This window comes from Macrobrachium nipponense, chromosome 10 (assembly GCF_015104395.2).
Source record: "Macrobrachium nipponense isolate FS-2020 chromosome 10, ASM1510439v2, whole genome shotgun sequence".
NCBI lineage: Eukaryota > Metazoa > Arthropoda > Malacostraca > Decapoda > Palaemonidae > Macrobrachium > Macrobrachium nipponense.
In genome coordinates this window covers 47,491,499-47,511,776 of record NC_087204.1, presented here as the reverse complement: position 1 = coordinate 47,511,776, position 20,278 = coordinate 47,491,499, and the positions used below count along the sequence as shown (strand labels likewise).

Below are 20,278 nucleotides of genomic sequence, written 5' to 3'. Positions count from 1 at the left end.
AGTGATTAATGTCCTGTGTGCTTTCCTTATTTTTCCTGGTATAGTTTTGGGCACTATTAATCTACCTCTGCTTGCTCTTTCTGATATTTTAGTTCCATGATGTTTTTCTGCTATTCCTTCTATCTGTTTCCATGCCTGAATTATCATGTAGCGTTCTCTTCTCCTTTCTAGACTATATAATTTTAAGGATTGTAGTCTTTCCCAGTAGTCAAGGTCCTTAACCTCTTCTATTCTAGCTGTAAAGGACCTTTGTACACACTCTATTTGTGCAATATCCTTTTGATAGTGTGGGTACCATATCATATTGCAATATTCAAGTGGACTACGAACATGTTTTATAAAGCATAATCATGTGTTCAGCTTTTCTTGTTTTGAAGTGCCGTAACAACATTCCCATTTTTGCTTTACATTTTGCCAATAGAATTGCTATTTGATCATTGCATAACATGTTCCTATTCATCATCACACCAAGGTCTTTAACTGCTTCCTTATTTGTGATTGTCTCATTATTAGGTCCCCTATATGCATATAGCTTTCCTTCTCTGTCTCCATAATTTATTGATTCAAATTTATCAGAGTTAAATACCATCCTATTTACCTCTGCCCAATCATATACTTTGTTAAGGTCTTTTTTGTAGAGCGTTCCTATCTTCATCACAAGTAATTTCTCTACTTATCTTGTCATCAGCGAAACTACTCACTACCGAATCCTTAACATTACTGTCTATGTCTTCAATCATAATAACAAACAGTATTGCAGCTAACACCGTACCTTGTGGCACACTGGATATTACCTTGGCTTCATCCGATTTCTCATCGTTTGCAATAACTATCTGTTTTCTGTTGTGTAAAAATTCTTTTAACCATCTTCCTACTTTATATACGATATTGTGTTTTCTAATTTTCTTCGCTAATATATTATGGTCTACTTTGTCAAAAGCTTTTGCAAAGTCTAGATAAACCACATCTGTTTCATTTCCGCTTTTCATATTTTTGAATATGTTCTCACGGTGGACTAACAGTTGGGTTTGTGTACTTTTTCCGGGTACGAAACCATGTTGTCCTACATTAAACAAATTATTTTTTATAATGTTTCATAATATTTTTCTTCATTACCCTTTCATACACTTTCATAATATGTGATGTTAGACTCACAGGCCTATAATTACTTGCCTCTAGTCTTGATCCACTTTTGAAAGTAGGGTAATATATGCTAATTTGTGCTCATCATAAATCTTGCCTGTAATCTACACTTTGTCTTAATAATATTGCTAGTGGCTTTGCGATAGAATGAACTACTTTCTTTAACAAAATAGCAGGAACTCCATCAGGCCCTGCTGCAGCTCCACTTTTAAATTCATTAATAGCCTGCACAATATCAGCTTCATTAATATCTATGTCAGCTAAATATTCACTATTTTCGTCCCTTACTTCTATGTCATTATCTTCATTATCTATTCTAGGGGTGAATTCTCTATATCGTTTCTGCCAATATGTTGCAATTTCCTTTTTTTCATTCGTTTAATCTCCCTTCAATTCTTAGAGGGCCCATTTTCTATTCTTCTTTTATTCATCTTCTTCGAGTATGAGTATAATAGTTAGGGGTTTTGCTTGCTATTTATTTTCTTTTTGTATGTACTAATGCTTTTGTCTGCATTTTCTATCTTACTTTTTAGTTCTATAACTTTCTACAATGCATTTTGTTCTTTTGCAAGACCTTTTTTCCACTTTCTGATTTTCTGGAACAAGATCCTTCTGTCTCTTGGTATGCATGACTGATGTTTACTTTTCTTCTTCGGTACATATTTATCCACTATTTTCTCTAATATTTTATATAATATCTCCGTATTTACCCTTATGTCATCACTTACGAAAATGTTATCCCAATCTTTGTTTAATTCTTCATTTATTTCTGACCATTTTATATTTTTACTGTAGAAGTTGTATTTTCCATATCCTTCCCACTTTTTTCATTTCTTGCTTTTCTCTGTTTTCACTTGCTTTGGAATGGACTGTTAATTCTATGACATTATGGTCTGAAATGCTCGCATATAAAGTATTATTTCTTTAACATAATTCATCTCGTTCACAATTACTAGGTCTAAAGTATTTTCCTTTCTTGTTGGCAGGTGATTTATTTGTTGAATGTTGTATTCTAGTAGCATATCTAATAGCTTTTCGAATTGCCTCTTATCTTCTGCACTACTATTACTCTCTTTTTTATATGTATAAGTACAACCACAATCTCCTATTCGTTCTTTCCAGTCTACGAAAGGAAAGATGAAGTCTCCAGATAGGAGAATAGTCCAGTCCTTGTGATTTCTACATATATCATCCAATTTTTCTATTATTAAGTCAAACTCTTTAGTATTAGGAGGTCATATATACTATGTTCATTTATTTTTCAGATTCAAATTCTACCGCTATTAGTTCACATTCTGAGTTACTATATTTCTCATATATTTTTCCTTGTTTTTTGTCTTTCCCATATATTGCGGTTCCCCCTTGATTCCTATTTTTTCTATCTGATCTATAAGTTTGGAACCCTTTTATTTGATCATCATCCCAGTCTCTTGGGAATACCAGGTTTTTCACTATATTCATTATATCTATTTTCTTTTCAAATTTGGGTTAGTTCTTCTAAGTACTCTATTTTTCTTTTTGAGTTACTCGTAACTAAACCCTGCGCATTCATCACTATGATGGTTTGCGTGTTTTTCCCTCCTCCTTCATTTAATATTGGTAATAATAAGGATTTTCCCCATGTCTCTTTCCTGTTCTGGTAGTTGTTCTTTTTTTTCATTTCCAGAAATTCTGACATTAAAAAATCCAACTTTTCCATAATATTTGATCTTCCTTCATCATAATTATTCATTTTTGTGTCTGATTCTGCAATTTTCTCCTCCGTATCTGCAATATCCTCTTGCATAATAAATACAGTTATTATCTCTTAAGTAGAATCTTGGAGCTGATGCTTTGAAATTTTTTGCTGACATCTCTGCATATCTCGTTGTTGGCTTGCTTTTTTCTTTTACCTGATATTCTTCATTCCCTCTCTTTATTTGTTTCTTTCTTATTTTGGATTTTATACTTGATTGATTATTTATTTGATTATGATTCATGGCTACAGAGTGCATATATTTACATTTTTTGTCAAACTTACATCCGTTTTCCTTGCTTTTAGCTTTTTGCATATTTTTGGATGCAGATCTCTGCAATCCATCCTCAGAGCCATTCTAGGTATGCACATTTACCATATATTTCATAGTTGTGACATACCTTAGGATGTTGTAGTTAACATCTTTCTCCAAATCTGCAATTCCCTCTTTTCAAAAGGTTGCAGACTTTGTCTTTTTTGTCTATTTTTTCCTCTTTCCCGTCATTGTGTAGATCTGGGTAGAGCCTCTTCGGGATTTTCTTTTGTGTTGTCATATCGTAATTTATTTCTTCGTAGGTATGGGCTGCTTTATTGTTGCCTCATATGTAGTATCAATGAGTATCTCTGCATCCATACTTTTATCTTGTTCTTTGTTTCCTTATTTTTTTCTGTCATTTCAGTTTTGTTTACTTCTCTTCTGTTTTCCTCTTCTTCTTCTTCTTCTTCCTCTTCCTCTTCTCCTTCATCCTCAACTATTTGTTACATTCATCTTGATTTAATAACATTGTCTATCCATGATAGACTGTTGAGCAAAATATTCTTGTATCTTTTCTCATATCTTGCATTACCTCAGCACATTGTGGATGGGTTGGAATGTTGCATGCAGCACATTTTCTGATTAGGTTTTGTGGATTAACTATGCTATACACACCTTACACAGTTTGCATGCTTTTGGCATTCTTTTTCCTAATGCATCAATTAGGATATTCACAAGGTTCACCTTATTCATTTCTTTGTCGGAATATGTTGGTTTATGTATATTTTTCTTTATGAGTCTCTTGACCACTTGGATTTTATTTGGAACTTCTTCAATTATTTTCAAGATGTTTTCAGTTGATTTGTTCCAGTTTGAAGGATTATATCCTTCTAATATATCTATGAATGCTTTTGTATCCTTTTGGTTAGGACTGTTGCTGATCCTTTTGGTTAGGACTGTTGCTGATCTCATAGATGAGAAATGCCAGTTCCCTTCCTGCTACCTCATCGTATTGCGAATCTGCCAAGCAAGCTAAATTTTCGCCATTTCTTACCGCAGTTGGAACTTACTGCCATCTTGTTCTGTTTTAGAAGACGCTTTATCCTACTATTTTCACACTAATCTTATCACCGATATTTCACGAACACTTCTAGATATTTCTCAAATTCTAGACGTGATATCTGTTGATTAATCTGACTTCGCGCAGGAACGTCTCACCAAGCAAGATGGCTACTACGAGAGAGAGAGAGAGAGAGAGAGAGAGAGAGAGAGAGAGAGAGAGAGAGAGAGAGAGATAAAACTTTAAAACTTTCAATTTAGAATTCTCCACTGATGTAATACAGAGGTATTTCTTGAGGTATCCAGAACCTCCTGAATGATAATGAGAGAGAGAGAGACTTCCACCTCTATTGTGATTTACAAATATTCAGGCAAATCAGGGTGAATGAAAAAATGGGTTACGTGCTGTCATGAAAATTCTGACATGAAAAAAAGGAAAAAAATAGCACATAAAACTAGAGTTATGATTAAAACGAATTTTTTGGTTATGTCTATGTTCCTCATATTTTCGTAGTTTACATTAGTACAGAAGCTGCTCGTAACCGGTGAGCGTATGAGCATATAAATAATAAAAAAAAATGTTAACCATTATTATGAAAAAATCTTACATATAATAACGATAAGATAGAAATCAGTCACAATAGAGTAAAGCAACCTTTTACTTGGATTATGACCGACTCAAGGAACGAGGGGACCGGAATTGAGGAGGATTTTGAACCCCTCACTGTAATAAGCTAAATAAAGTACCACGGATAGGCTTTTTGATGCATAAAATATTAGCATTTCTATCTCTGTGTATGAGACTCCATGACATACATAAATGATGTCAAAACAGTTCCCCTATTCAACCCTTTCGAGCGTAATAAGTAAATAAATAATTCATATGCAATATTCGCAAAACTTCCTTTCGATTCCAAGAGATGTATCATGTTTCATGCATCATGCACGTCCATCAATAGTCAGCTCCAACAATAATTCAAAGATTCGAAATCTTTGTGTGCAAAAGACTCTGCAAGAAAACTAGAAAAATGGTTTATGAAAGGCTAACATTGAAACTACAGGAATGAAAGAGAGAAGTCCCTCTGCAGATAGTTCTTTTCCAAAAGCAAGAAGTTTTATTTATGCAAAGACAACAGAAAGAGCATATTCCTCAACAAGTCTAAAATCGATAACATTTTTCATCTATCACGTGAAAACGTTTTAAAGTATTATCACTGTGAAAGCTGAAATTAATTCATTAACGCATTTAAATCAAATATGTACATATTTGATTTAAATGTGAATTATGAAATGAGGATGATAGATACTCCTTTACTTGTAATAGTCTGCAAAAAAGGTCCCCATATAGAAACTAAGTTTGCGGAAGAAGTTGAAAAAGTATTGGCAGACCGTAGCCGAACTTCCTCTCCTTGGATGGAAATAACGATAAAATTAGTTGGACCTCTTTTCTGCTGAATGATGTCTAAAATCAAATATTGGTATCAATATTGAGTTAGTGGTATTCTACTTCTCATGAATAATAGAGATTTGATTTTCTTCCGAACAAGAAAGAAATTAGGTAACTTCCCCGCCTTGTCATGAAAGCCTTAGAAAAAAGAAAGAAAGAAAGAAAAAGAAAGGAGACATTTGTTTTTGGGCAGCGGAGAGAATCGGAGATCTAGGTGAACTTACAGATCAAGTCATAATTTAGTTAATATCGATTTATCTTCTGCGCTTCGGGAGCCATGAAAAGGTCACAGCTCCATAAAATACCATCACACATCTTGATTCCTTACGTCAGACGCCATTTTACAAATATCAGAAAAACCTGACAAATTCATTCTAGACAATGAATTGGAAATATTACCCTTTTAATGTTTTTATCAATAAACCAAAATAAGCGTCAAAACCTTTCTTAAAATAATTATTAGATCTAAAACAATTCTGTTTATCTAAGTGCAAGAAATTGATCTAAATGTCACGCTAACCTACATTATAAAGCACAATTAGCTCCTATCCTATTTTCACAAAGAATCTGTATGAGAGCATTGGTTTACAAATGCAGTGCCTAAGTTCTATATTTGGTCAGTAACACGAGCATATTTAACTTATTACTTTTCCTATTATCTTCAATGTAAATCCTTAAGTCAATTAAAATAACGTGATATTCAAATTTAATAACAATTCGAATAAATGAAGAGACTAGCTGTAGTAGTTGGCCAGAAAGAATATTCAGATTTTCACACAGTAAATGACCATCTACCATCAGATTATTTAACGGGCCAATAAACATATTGTAAGACAAAATTAATTAAAATCAGATACAAATAAACCAGGATGATAGATACCAGATTCAAAATAAACAGTAAGCCACGGCCCAGATTCAGATTAAAAACCATATAAAAAACATTCAGATTTCACAGTAGGTCAAAAACCACATCCAGATCAAAGAGTACGTCAAATTTCGGATTCAGATTAAGTGGACTGCCAAGAAGCTGATTAAAAATTGAAAGTTATCAGAAAGGTGAATCACATCAAATAGTACGTTACACATCAGATTCAGTTAATTAAGAAGCCAGAAAACAGATTCAAATTAAGTATTAAGCGAAAAACAAGATCCAACTTAGATAACCCAAAACACCAATTAAGATAATAGCAAGTTACAACCTAGTTTCAGATGCAGTATTTGGTCAAGACTAGATCCAGATTTTGTGGTGAGCTAGAAGCTAGAGTCAGGCTGAATGCCAAGCCATATACATCTGAATCGAATTTAAGTACTACTACTAACAACCAGATTCCGACTGAATAGCAGGCCAGAAGCCAAGTTGAATGGCAAGGTAGAACACAGATTCAGGTTAAACAGTATGTTGTAAATCTCACTTAAAAGATTCAGATTAAATAGTGAGTCAGACACCATATTCAGATGAAATGCGTCGTCAAGAGCTATCAGATTCAATTAAATAAGTCAGAAAACAGATATTCCGAAACAGGAATATGACACCACTAGCTTAATCACCTACCAGATTCAGATGATACAATCAGAAGCGGAACACAGAGTAAATATAATATTTAAACCAAAAGTAAAAATCAAATCCACACTGAATAGCAATTCAAAACCAGCTTCAGATTGTACAGCTAGTCAGAACTCAGATTCAGATAAGACTACAATTTTAATTTGAAATAAGCCAAATTCAAATAATCTCTCAAGATGACGTCAATAGTCAGACTGGGAATAAATCCTTCTGGTGGAATCAATGTTTTTTTTAGTCAGATATCGAGTAATATAGCTAAACAAGACTCTTGACAAGAAATGGTATTCATACAGACCATTTTAAATTTCTAAAAGACGTCAATTCAAGATTATATTAGAAAACATACAATAGAACAAATCAATAATTCGCCATTGACTATCAGAAACCAGATTCACATCAGTACTATATCGAAACTGAGTTTAATTGCGTTCTTTTCTAATCGCCTTTGATGTTTTACATAAATTCTGCCATTTTCGCTGAAACAAAGACCATTTTCGTGGTACCTATACCAGCCCCATCCTACCCAAAAAAGTAAAAAAAAAAAAAAAATCTATCAGCGTGAAATCTCCGGCATCGAAGCATATGAACTGTTACAACGCCTTCGCACATAGGATCCTTATAAACTGTCATGCAAGGGAAGTAAATATTCGATAATAGAGATTTTGCGTCGATATATATCCAGTAACATTCAACTATCACGGCTGGGAATCTGACTAAAAGACGAAAACGGGTAATTTCTGGAAATTGTTTTCGGCCATGTGACCAATGCGGTCACTTAGCCGTGTCTCAGGTCCTCCTCGGAAACGATTCAGTAACAGTGTCAGGAGTGCAACTTTTCATTTCTTTAACTCAGGAAAGTATTAACTGGAAATAAATTTTGGGGCTGGGTCCAGAGGCTGCAAACCTGGATTGGAAATGGCGTCTTTGGTAAGGTTAGGTCAGGATGGGAAGTTTTAGTCGGGTAGTTAGGGTAGATAACATTTGATTTGGTCACAGGAGAGGGGAGGCGTCCAAACAGTTGACACGCATTGGCAGGATTTGATTAGATCAGGACGCATGCGTTTCATGTGACATTTATGCAGGGTAGGTGACATTTGTTTTTCTCCAAGGAAGACACTTAGGAGAAATCATGCATTTACTGCTTCTCTTTTATATTCTTTTATATTTATAACAGGGATTCTGGGAAAGAGAGCGATCTCGCCACGTCCACAGAACAACATTTGGAAGTTAGTTAATGGCAGTGCTTCAAGAAACGCTTACTCAGTAGCAAGGTTTCTCTAATTGCTGCTATTAACTTAGTGTTATTTTAATTACTGCCATTAACTCACTGCCAAATGTTGTTCTAAGGACATGCACACTCATGGCGAGATCGCTCTCCATGTTATAAATATATAAAATAATATAAGAGAAGCAGTAAAATTTATGATTTCTCCCAAGTGTCTTCCTTGGAGAAAAACAAATGTCACTTACCCTGTATAAATGGTATAAATGTCACATGAAACGCATACGTCCTGATCTAACCTAATCCTGTGTGTATATATATATATATATATATATATATATATATATATATATATATATATATATATGACTGGCAAAAATGTTCTGTTACAACTGAGTTCCATCTAATAGTAGGAGCCCATAAAAACGCCAAAATATAGAGAGTAATTACTATATTTCAGAGACTGCTGTCTTTCTCTTTAGGTAAGTAATGAATGCGAAAAGTTACAGAGAAGGTGGTATTTATACTAAGAGATCCATCCAAAGGTAGCACGTTTTTCTAAGTCACCCCTTCTGGTAATTATTCATTAATCTTCCTTAGCGACACAATCACTTACGACAAATTGACGAAAAATCCCCTCCAAAACATCCCCACAGAATTTTGTGCCACAGATTTCTTGAAAAAGGAATTTGAATTAATTCGTAAGCAGCTTTCGTCTTTAAAGTATTCTGATCATTTAATTGAGAAAGCTATTCATAAAGCAAACATAACCCCCTAAAGACAAGACCAGAGAGACACCCAACAATAAAATAAAAATCTCTCAACTGGACATGATTAAGACGGTGACCTAGACCCTCGGAAAATCTAACCCTTTTGCCTTTATCTAACCAAATGCCTTAGCCAAATCCCTAATTAACGTCCAACAAAAGATATTCCGCACGGACACAGGAGTATACGAAATCCAATGCCTGGACCAAGGTCCTTTAAATATACTCGGAGAATATTTAAAGAACCTTGGCCTGGACTGTGACCAATCTTACATCAGTTTTACAAGAAAATCACTTCCCCATAGATTAATACAACATAAACGGTCAGTTAGCTATGGACAACAGAGCTCAGCAATTTTTAACCATATAAATAACCACAACCACAGAATAAACTGGAATTTAGAGCAGCAATTGTCGGTACAAAAGCCAATGAACATCTCAAAGGGCGCCTGGGTTTCGGATAGCATTGATGAAATCTTCCTTAAACCAACGCTAAAGAAGATTAAAGAAGAATTACCAGAAGGGGTGACTTAGAAAAACGTGCTACCTGTGGATGAATCTCTTGGTATAAATACCACTTTTTCTGTAACTTTTCTCATTCATTACTTACCTGAAGAGAGAGACAACAGACTCTGAAATATAGTACTTACTCTCTATATTTTGACGTTTTTATGGGCTCCTTTTATTAAATTTAATATATATTATATATATATATATATATATATATATATATATATATATATATATATATATATATATATATATATCACCCCAGGATTCCTGTTACATATGTATAAATACATACACATATATATGCAGTATATATATATATATATATAATATATATATATATATATATATATAATATATATATATATATATATATATATATATATATCATATATATATATATATATAAATCATCATCACCTTCCATGCTCTAAAGCACAGATTCTCCGTGACATTTCGCCATTTACTTATTTCCTGTGCTGTACCCTCCACAAATCTCTACTCATCTGTAGCCTACCTTCTCATACTTCTCATCCAAGTAGTCTGGTGCTCACAGAAGCCTAGCGGCAAATATCCCGTTCCATTATCACAGGGATTGTGTGAAGTGAATGTCCAACCCATATCCATCTTCCTCCATCATTACCTCATCTACATATGGAACTTTGTCATTTTCTTTATGGAATTGTTTCCAACTGTCCTGCCATTTGACTTCAAATGTTCTGATAACTTTACTCTTCAGTTGGCAAAATATGTTTTATATATCTTCCAAATTTGATTACTGTTCATAAATATTTGAAAAATCTTACCTCTATAATCTTTTCTCGTTCTAATGTTATTTCATTCCCTTGGTGCTTCTTTTGTCCTTATTACTTCTGCTCCCCTTAGATTTATTTTGAATCCCATATCAATAGATATATAATGCATTATACTAAGAAAGTGGAGTCTTGCTGCTTAACAACATTTACAAACTATAAGTCTTTTAAATTCTATCATTACTCCACTCTAAACCTGTTCCATTGCAACAACGTTTGTTGCTATAAAATCTGTATGAACGGCAAGCAGCAAAGATTACATAACATTAACTCCTAGCACCCTACTATTTACTGCCAATTCCCTTGAAGAGACCAAACAAATTTTAACTTAGTATCTTTCTTATTCATAGATAATTTCCATAAGATTTATATGTTCAACAGGAATGGCATAATGACACAAGACCTTATATAACAATGATCTGTGGATGCTGTCGAATGCTTTCTTGTTATCAATAAAAGCTTCTATGTGTTCTCTATTGGATCCAAGGTACCATCTGATATCCAAGGTTTCAGTCCTGTTACCCCATATCCCAGTCCTTTTTCAGCAGACTGGTATATTTTCTGTCAGACGAGCTTCGTTGATTTTCTGCTCCTCCTAAAATATGATTTCTATAACTACAGATCTATTTTGACATTCAGTTGCAAACGCTTCTAGAAGTTCATCTTCAATACGGTTTACCGTACCAACCTAGATACTTTGTAAACTTCTTTATTAGAAGCATTCCAGATTTGGTTTGGTAATATCAAGTTGGTGATCACTACTGACATCTGCACCTCTGAAGCTCGTAACACTCATTAACATTTCTCTCTTGAAGTATAGCAATGTAATCTACTTGGATTCTATAGCTGCCATTTGCAGATGTCTATATGCATTTAGTGATGCCATTATCTTGGAAATGAGTACCTATAATTACCTAATCATTTGCAGCAATAAAACAAATAAAATGCCCCCCCATTTCGTTAGCAGTTTCTCACAGGCCTACCTTGTCTACTAAATCGTCCATACCTTCACTGCGCCTATCAATTTTTACATTTATGTCACCAACAACAATGTTTATACTGGTATTTCACCTATAACAGTCAGCCATTATAGTGATAATTCATCTTATATTTCTTTGGAGGGTTCATTCATTGGTACAAATCACAAAATAATACACATTACTACACTGTACTGATTTACAGCTCCCCGGCAATAATCTACTGCATGCTGGTTTCCAGTCAGTTAGCACCTTTTCTGCAAGATATATTAGATCAAGCCTACTCATTCTACACTAATATAAATATAACATTACCCTCTTCCAATCTCTTTTCTAATCACCTTTGTGCTGTGATGCACAAATAGTTAAGATGTACACTCCATATGCCTTGAATTAATTTTCTTACTTTCCAATTTGGTATTTTCTGTGCATTTTCTAGCTTGACTACAGCCAATGACTTCTACCGCTGCGGGTTAGGACCCTAAGTTCATCGAAAATTAGGATGGGACTTGAAATCTTGTCCCAGAAGGAAGGATGTCATAACCTCCAGGAATGAAGCTTGCTACTGCAAGTGTACATATTTTGGAGCAGTGAAGTCTTGTGACTCTCAATTGAAAGGTAGGAAGCCTAAATTTTATGAGAGGAAGCTTTACTAGTCATTGAATGCTATGACCTGACGTGTGGGATAGCTACCTGGAAGAGGTGCACAGATATGGGACCTTCCGCTGGAGGACCTAAAGATTTAGGATTTGTAACTGCCAAGGCAATGTTGGGCATAGTTGATTTACTAGGACATTTTGCCCATAAAGCTGAGTGCCCATAAACTCTCCAGGACGTGCAGTAACTGCCACTATAGTCTTTGGTTGGCATTGTCCAGACTTAGGAAGCAGATTTGTTGTTCTTCACCCAATGTTCATGGGTATGCTGTGTGTTACCATTTTGGGGTTAAACGTGAGTTTTCTGCTGATTCTCAGTTTTCAAATGGCACTTTAATGGGGTGCCCTGGTTTCTTGCAGTGTCCACACACTGGCCTTTTTTTTGGTTGCACAGTCTTGAGTTGCTGCTGAGAGTTGTCTGAGGCATGCAATGAGGGGTATAACTTTCGTCCGAGGGAACTTGGAGGAGGATGGTTGTTGTCCCAGCTGTCAGCCCAACAACAAGCACTTGGTCACCGTTTTAGAAGTGTTATCACATAGATGAGCAGTGAGAGGTGGTGGGGCACAGAATAGGAAGTCCTCGAGATGAAAAAAAAAGTTCGAGGATGTCCTCCACACTAGTGGCTTTGAAAGTCTAGCCATTGTTGTAAGGCTTGGGTCTTTTTGAGGATCCACTCAGACCATATTGGCCTGAATCTTTTGGCATGTTTCTCTACCATTGCTTCCAACAGTCAGAAGTGATCTCAAAGGTTTTTATAATGGCTTGGCAGACGAAGGCGAGGTCTCCTTGATCCTCTGGTTGGAGAGTATTGAATGTAATGGCACGCTTCCCCTCAAGGTGCTTCCACAGGATCAGGAAGAGGGCTTATAGGTTGTTAGGACGTTCTTGACATGGTCGAGCCAGGCTTCGGATTCAGCTACATCCCATTTTCTTTTGAGGGAGCCAACACTGCTAAAGGTTGAGTGTGGAGAGGTAGTTTATTAGGTTACACCCTTCGTGGTCTGCCATTGCAAGCTGATGTGCCCTTTCTGCTGCCTTCTCTGCTCTTTCTGCCTCTTCCCGTTTCTCCTTCTCTGCACTTTGTGCCTCTCTTTCTGCCTTGTCAGAGTCTACTCTCTCTAGGACCCACTCCCTCAGGGCTTGGCCCATCAGTCCCAATTCCTTCCCAGCATCCATGAAAAACTTGAAATCCTCATTTGCTGGGATCTGGCTGTCTTAGACATTTTGAGATGATGCCTGGATGGGCGTGACTCTTGGATATAACATTGAGGACTTAGGATGTGGGTAGGGGTCATTGGTGGTGCTATGGGTAAGTAAGAGTGACCCTTCAGGTGAGGTTGCACTGGTACTCAATCTGATTTTGACCTGAGTGACTTAGTTATGTTTATGATGAAGAATGTTAAGTGTTCTGTGGAACTTAGAATTGTGCTTAAAGATGATAATTCAAGGGGTTCGGAAGCACTTAGAGCTACATTACGTTTGTGTTGCATGGATTCTTTTGTGACAAAAGACACAAGGTTGTTCGTGATGAACGGATTCAGTATATCTGAAAAGACTCAAGGTTGTTCGCGTAAAATGGATTCAGTATGTCTGAAAAGGCTCAAGGTGGTTCGTGATGAATAGATTCAGTATGTCTGAAAAGACTCAAGGTGGTTCGTGATGAACAGGTTCAGTATGTCTGAAAAGACTCAAGGTGGTTTCTGACGAATGTATTCAGGAAGTCACGTAAGGACCACAGATTGTTCAAAATGAAAGGAGATAAGAAGTCTCATATGGACTTGGAGTGTTTGAAATGAATGGACAAGAAGTCTTGTATGGACATGAATTTTTCTAAATGAATGGATAAGAAATCTCAATGGACTTGGATTTAGCACAACATTTAATGCAAGACTTAAATAATGATTTGCTGAGGGATGTTGGATCTATCTCTTCTTCTACTGCTTCTTTCCCACTGTTATCCCTACAATAAGGGGTCGGTTGCCTGATTTGCCTTTCCTTATCTCTTCTCTAGCTGCTTCTTTCAACACTGTTATCCCTACAATAAGGGGTCGGTTGCCTGATTTGCCTTTCCTTACAACATCAGGCATGGTTTATCATTTGGCAAAGGTGTTTTTACGACCGCATGCCACTGCTGTGGGCCTAGCCTTTTAATAAACAGTAAGACTGCAAGGCAGCAGTTTCCACAGTTATTGGCGGTGGGCTTAGCCTTTTTCTAAACAAGTATGACTGCAAGGCAGCAGCTGTCCTTTTAGTCGTCTTTTACGACACGCAGGACCTACGGTGGTAGTTTTCTTACACCCCTACCACAGGGTGGGATGTTGGATCTAGCTGGCGCGGTTAAATAATACGGCTAACATAGACTTTACTACTACTTACGGGAGGTTTGAATTTAACTTGCTTAAATAGTCACAATGCTTAAAATTATAATGCACGAAGCAAGACTAGGCTTCTAAAAGGATATTTCACATGCTTAAGGGAAATATTCTACATTACTCTATGAGACCTGATTTGGGCACATGATTTGTTCTTACAAGAGTGTTTCACATTAGCAAGACCCGCAGGTCACGGTCGAAAACAGCTAGGAGCCTGTGAGAGTTGGCAGGGCTGCAGTTAGCAAGACGATGAGACAGCCGTAAGGTCATCTACAGTTGAATGAATGAATGATTGAAAGAACACATGGTTGTGAGTGGAACCTCATGCAGAGTAGTTCTGGGAAATTTCCTCTCATCTTGGTAATGAATAAAAGGGTGTGGTCCTCTTATGGCTTACTGACTAAGAAATAAAACAGAATGAAATAGAATTTACCATGTGCTGCGCTTTATTGATGAGTTAAGCAAACGCAGTAGTAATTGTGAGTTTAGATCAGCAAAGAAAAATAATATGATTGCTCAACATATTCCTGACTTCTAAGAAAGAGAGAGAGAGAGAGAGAGAGAAGAGAGAGAGAAGAGAGAGAGAGAGAGAGAAAGTAAAAATTGCTGGACAAGTAGCCCTCGTGGCTTCTAATGTGTGCCCTGACTACATTTTTGAATGGAAAAAATGTCCAAATCACATAGAAAGGACTATTTCCTGTTGAACGCTTCAAAATTCTCACGTTGCCTAACTAGCCTATCGTAGGATAATAAAATTTCTGGCTTGAGCCTTAAGTCATGTAAAAAACATAACAAGATTATGGCTGAGGCCTTCTCCAGAAGGGTGAGTGATTTGGTGAACTCTAGGTTTTAACTTAATTATATTACAATAGAAAAACGCAGATCAGGAGAAAAATATCGTAAATGGCACTATAATACAGGATTAAGATGAGAATGAATGAGATATCCTTGAAGAAACACAAAAGGGAGCCCGCTTTGTAGGGTGCTGTAAGGCTGGAATACAGTGGTTATGTCACTGTGCGTACAAGGTGATGAACAGATTCACAGCTGACTAACTCCTATCTGCAACTGAGAACACATGTGTTTACTTAGCTGAAATAACACTTTGATCAAGGAATTGAGGGACTGCACAGAAGATGCTTTGGATGGGCTTGATTCTGATAACTCTTGATTTAAACAATTACGTTACACTTCACTTCACCAGATCATAAATCAAAACAACACAAAATAAAAGCAATACAGATCTCGCTGTAGGTATATCGCACTGCGAAAGGAAACGGAAAATAGTAAAAGACTAACTGGGACGTGACTGGCAAGGAGAAGCTCAATTCAGGTATTTTACCTTCAGCAGGAGAAGGATTCCTTGTCTTTGGGGGCCCAGCAGAGGATGGGGGGCAGGAATGAAGAATCACGGCAAAGGTCATTGAGGCCCACGACAGCTATATGTATATCTAAAGAGCAATGGAGGACGGTAGTGTCTTGGTTAAGCTTCCAGCGTCTTCTACACAAAAAACTTGTCCGCACAAGGCCCTTTTATAGCGCTGAGGTATTACAATGTCACTACATACAAATGGTGTTGTGAGTTGGCGGGATTGCGTGTCAATACAGGGTCGGTCGCGTGGGCATGAGGTCATTGTGGCTCGGGTCTTCAAGATGGCTATGAGAACATTGTCAGTTCTATGCCTCTCTGCCACATGACTTACCTTGGGCGAGGATTAGCGTCTCTACCTGACCAGCATATTAAAATCAAGGCCTCGGCAGTCACTCGGGGAAAGGAAGGAGAATAACTATCCGCAGTCTGTAGGGGTGAATCTAGCCTACAGTTTTTTTATGACTGAAATGAAAACATATGATTTTAGTGAATATCAAATATCTTACATTGGATATTATTTTACCTCTTGGAGGATGAGATGTCGTGTGAGAGGTTTAACTCATTAATATATATATATTAATTACATATATATATATATAACATATATATTAATATAATATATATAATAATATATATATTTTATATATATATAATTATATATATATATTTAATATATATATATATATCTCACCTCAACGTTCTTACCTTCGTTGAATTATATACCTGGTATTTACTTGACAAGAAAAGCCTCTGGTAAGTGTCAGCCTTCCCTTCTTTGCAATTACTTTGGGGTGAGGTTGCTAATCCAATTCCCCTGCCAATTCTTTTCAAGACTCACCGAAATCAAGTAAATACCAGGTATATAATTCAACGAAGGCAAGAAAGTTGAAGTGATCGCTCCCAAACCGATCTGACTCAGCTCTTTCCTCAGGTCGCTATGGTCAATGTTGCAACATAACCGCAATAAGTCCTCACAGAACAGTTGCATCATCCATGTTTCTGCAAAAGACCTTTCAGGCAAATATTTTGAAGCCAAGTATTTGCACAAAATATCGAAGCACAGCAATGAAAAACTACGTACTGAATTTCACTTCTTCTGTTGTTATTCCTCATTAGTATCTGGTCGTTTACTGAAATAAGTGTAGATAACAATATTCCTTGTTATCATATAACTGTCAATTTATTTCTCGAATAAAATCGGATTATGTTGATCATTTACACTGAATCTATTATATGAAAAGAATTTTTATGAAAGTACTGGGAGTTTTGAAATTTGAGTCCCCCCCCTCCACAGAACAAATGGAAAGTTATGAAGTTTTCTGCTATAGCCTATCTCCAAGTACATTATCTCAAGTTTCTATTAAGCTATTTTTCCTTTTGCATTTCTTGTATTTTCAGACTGAGTGACGGAGTTAGATACAGCCATGGCTAACGACTCGGAGGAAAGCAGATGGATTGAACGAATCCGGGCTATAACCTCCAGAGAGGCCAGGGATGCTGGCACATTCTTCATTTTACATTCCTGGATAGCTAAATACATTAAAAGAGATGAATCCTTTGTTAAAAGAAACTGAAACAAAAATCCATTTGACTGGAAGGCCTGAAGTCCTTTCTCAGGGGTCAAAAGACATCATAGCTGAGGCAGTGGGTAGACCAAGAAAGTCTTTACATAAATTGGTGCTTGAACAAGAAACAAAAAGGGGAAAGAAGAGAAGTTATAGTGCTGTATATCGTGAGTTGAAAAAATCTGATATCAAGCCATTTCATGTTATCAGCAAGCCCAACATCACTCAGCAACAGAGAGAAGACCATGCATTGTTTTGTGGCTCATTTCTTAATGATTGGGATGAAGGTGACTTTCTACATGTTGCAGCATCAAATGAAGTCTTCATTTACACAGTCAGGAGGCCAAATCATAAAAATGACATCATTTGGGCTGCAAAGTTGGATGATATCAGCGATGACATGCGCTATCACCAAGTTGTGAAATTTCCTGAATGTTTGGGAATTTTTCTGTTTCACAGCCAAACGGTTAATATGGATCATCAAAGAAAAAGGACAGTCATGGAATGGCGAATACTTCAGAGAAACTCTGCTTACTGGTGGAGTATTTCCTTTCCTTAAAGATCTTGAAAATGTGTTATCTGTTGAAGAAGTCATATTCATGCATGATAAGGCACCATGTTTCAAGGCTCTTCAGACAGAGGAGCAGCTTCGAAACAGTGGTATCGATTTCTTCTCATCAAGTGAATTTCCAGGTAGCTCCCCTAACCTTAATGTGTGAGAAAACATTGGTAGTATCTTAAAGGATAGTGTTGAACTATGATGGTATACCAAGCCTCGACGACTTGCAAAAAGAGGCGACTGAAGTGCTCAGGGAAATGGAGTTTGAGTCTCAGCTTTTTTGCGATTTGCTGAAATCATACCTCTCAAGAATGCAGGCTGTGATACAGGCAGATGGAGGCCACACAAAATATTAAATACTCGGAGAGAAACTTAAATAAATACCTTTTCTGAAGTACTTTTGTTTTTGTCCACATCAATTTTAGTTTATGTTGTAGAGGGGGCGGGGGGCTCTAATTTCGAAACACCCTTTATTTTTTATTAGTGCTGATTTCATCTGTCATTCCCCTTTGTATTCTGCAAAAGCTGACTGTCTTCAAATACAGCTTTTATAAACTGCCATTACGAAAAAAAGTATTTTGACCAATGTATGTCTTGTCGAAACGCAAAAAACAAAGAAAATCTCATACACCCATTAAGTATTCGAAAGATTACCACCTACTGTGTGGGACATGTCAGAGGCACAGTAATCTGACATTGGCAACCACGGAAGATCGACAGACCCATAATCTCTTGGAATCCTAGAAAATCTAACTTCCTTAATGTTCTAGGATTCACCCCAGTGTCCATTTTTTGTCAGGCAATATATCCAAGTGATAGTTTCACATTTTGTCTTCACTGTTAATGTGTTAATTTCATTTACACACACACACACACACACACACACACACACACAGACATATATATATATATATATATATATATATATATATATATATATATATATATATATATATATATATATATATATATGTAGTCAGTGTGCATTCCTGATAGTTACAGTAACAATTATACCCTCCAGTTTCCTAGCAGTTTTTACATACATTCTCATTGAAGGCCTTGAATCCGAATTGTAATTGAATGGAAAGGTTGCTCTTCCCTGGATGGATTCGAACAGAAACAGAGTCGAAAGAGTGGAGTTCCTGATAAGGAACCACGCTGCAAAGGCAAACAAGACCTCGCGTCCATTCACACTAATTATCTCGCCAAGTTATATACACGTACATCACACTAGAATCAAAATCGGCTAAGCTTTGCCGTTGCAACGATCTACCTACAGATTTGTTTTGGTTCATAAACTGAACTTTATAGACCTGTCAGGTGATATGGATCGTTAATGGTCACAATGACCACCAAACCTTCTGGAAATAAGCAATGCAGTGTCAATAATTATAAGGACAAAGCCAGCTTTAGCTTCTTGTACCTGTTAGTTTCTTCTGCTTGGGTGAATTGCTTCTAAACGGTTAATTCTTTGGATACATCAAGGTAGTTCAAGTTACTACATTCCGTTCGCTCTGCCAAAGTATTTCAGCTGCTTCACATAGTTCTAAGTGAACTTTTTAAAATGTTCTCTTTTAAAAACTATGGAATGGAATGTAATATACAATTTAGGCCAAAAGCAAAGCGCTGAGACCTTTGAGATCATTCAGCGCTGAAAGGGAAACCGAGAGTAAAAATTGTTTTCAAAGTGTAACAGGGGGAATACCTCGCAGTTGCTATAAAGCAATTGTTAGGTTAGAGGGTGGAAAGCAAAATTGGAAGAAAGAGAAATATGAACGGAGGTACAGTAAAAGGAATGAAAGGAGTTGCAGCTAGGGGGTGAAGTGACGCCGCAGAGATCTTAAAAAAGAAAAAACCTCCGCCTGGTCTTAAAAACTACGCAACGAAAATATTCACGGACACATTTTATAAAATTACCAATAAATGTATGGTAAATTTGCCATACTAAATTCCATCATAAAATTTCGTTACACTTATTTAATTCGAGAAATCGTAAGAAAATGCGTAATACAACTGAACATTCTGTATTGCAAATATTTCTTGCTTTCGCTCCCTTCCTCACTTCTGCCAGATATAGCTTTCTAAATTTAGATCGCTAAAAGTTAGAATAAGTGCTCTTGACATTTCTTAAAAGTCCAATCAAAATCAAGCCGGCTTGAAAAAAAACGAAATTCTGCTCCAAAATAGAAGCAGCAATAATTCAAGGACGCTGCTAAACCTCCCACTTACATCGGGTAATCTGAATACTATATATTATATTT

At 36.4% G+C, this 20,278-nt stretch overlaps 1 protein-coding gene across 3 annotated transcripts in view; it reads left to right on the top strand.

The window, feature by feature from the left end:
- Positions 1-20,278, top strand: part of LOC135224156 (transmembrane protein 45B-like) — a 169,018-nt gene that overhangs the window by 32,577 nt on the left and 116,163 nt on the right. The window contains exon 1 of one of the 3 annotated variants that reach the window (XM_064263034.1): positions 11,947-12,110. The exons of the other annotated variants lie outside the window; for them this stretch is intronic. The gene's annotated coding sequence lies outside the window, so the exon portion shown is untranslated. Of the gene's footprint in view, positions 1-11,946; positions 12,111-20,278 lie in introns of those variants that run through there. 3 annotated transcript variants of the gene reach the window in all.